We start from the raw sequence: 1,762 nt of genomic DNA on the forward strand, positions 1-1,762 counted from the left end.
TCACTTAGTGTTTTAGAGTCTGGGCGACAACCTTGTAAGCCTAGGGAAGAACACTGCAGGTATCAGCCGTTTTCACTGGTGTCAGCCAGAGCTGTGGTGTTGCACATCACCTGTGTCAAAGGTCTGCAGTGATTGTCCTTCTCTTTGCTCTTGGGTGAGGACCCCATGTGCACGGCAGCCTGCCCATCACTATTGACATCATCCTGTGCCCCCAGTTGATCTTCTTGGAATGGAGATAATTCTTTCCATGGCTCAGAACAATCGTAAGCACTACCCATTCTATCTCCCTTTATACCCAGATGGGGAGTAGGATCCTGGACAGTTAAAAGACGGACGTTGGTATGGAAGAGAAGATCCTCATGGCTAGCTGAGAAGTGACCAAGGACGGACTAAATGGAGTGGAGTCAAGGTGTCCCTCTGACCAAAGACGGTGGTGACATGATGACCCTCCATCTCCCTGCCATCCCTGTTACAGAACTAAGGATGTAAATAGTGCTTTAAAACAAGGAAAATCTCATCTATGGGACTGGACCAGCAGCAAGAGTAAGTGAAGGTGAAGAGATGGTCAGGCACAAAAGTAGCTGGTGGCATCAGAGAGGTTTACAGCATCTTCCAACACCAACCTTTGTTGGCTCCCTAGCCCCTGCTGGGAAGACAGGCTCTGGGTAGAACAGCACCAAAGCCATGGATAAATGCAGAGGTGTGACCTGGGAGTGCCCCTGTTTTCTTCCTGGATTCCCTTGTTTATTGTCATAGCCTGTCCCAGAAGTGGTGGCCTTCTTTCTTACACTTTAAATCAGAATATCCAGGATGGTTTATGTTCTCTTTCTCTTTCTTCCTCCCTCTACTGCCTTCTCTGTTTATTTATTTATTTTTTCTTGCAAACACTGATTAGGTCTTCACAGCCTTTCCTCTAGTGTTTTTCATTCTTACCTGTCTCCACAGAAGGCTGCCTCCTCCTGCAGGTTTGTTTTCCTGTTCATATTCTCTTTCAGCCATTCTCAAAACACATGGGCATGTTAAAAGTCTATGAGAACTTTTCTTGGAAGAAACTGGTTTTCTTCCCTAGAACATTTTATATGGGTGAAGGAAAAGGGAGCTCATTAGTTATCTCATTTAATCATGACAACTCCCAATCAGGCATTTACATTTGCCTCAATTTAATAGCAGAAAAATCTAGGCTTGGAGTGACTTAGGCTATAGAGCTAATGGGACAGCCACAATTGATTTTGATTTGTTGGGCTCCAAAGCCCACATTCCCTCTGCTCCTAGAAGGAAGAGGTTCAGACACTTTTTAGAGGGAGAACATCTTGCCACATTCAGTATTCTCAGAATTCGGAGTAGCTGTATGCCTAAGTATGGAAAAGGAAGACACCTTAAACTGTAACTGTGTGTCATATTCTAGCTTATAAAAGGTTGTTGGCCTGGGATCAATTTATACTACTGAAATAGCCCTATGATCTGTAATGAGGAGGATTTGAATTCATAATCTGAATTTACTTAACAAGATAATGAAATATTTAAAGTCAGTTCATTTAGAGGTTAGCAGGGATTATAGATAGCACACTCATAGATTTCCGTCCCTATATTAGTATGCACAGCAGCACATTCTTAATTTTGGTTATAGCTGTTTTTCAGCTCTCATATCTTTGCATTTGCCATGGCAATTAGGACTGGAGGGAGCTTGGGTGTCCTTGGAACTGAGAGAGAAGAGAAATTATGACACTAAATAATACAAAATGGGCCTAGTCTTCATTGCAGT

Source organism: Galeopterus variegatus, unplaced genomic scaffold (assembly GCF_000696425.1).
Source record: "Galeopterus variegatus unplaced genomic scaffold, G_variegatus-3.0.2 Scaffold3723, whole genome shotgun sequence".
NCBI lineage: Eukaryota > Metazoa > Chordata > Mammalia > Dermoptera > Cynocephalidae > Galeopterus > Galeopterus variegatus.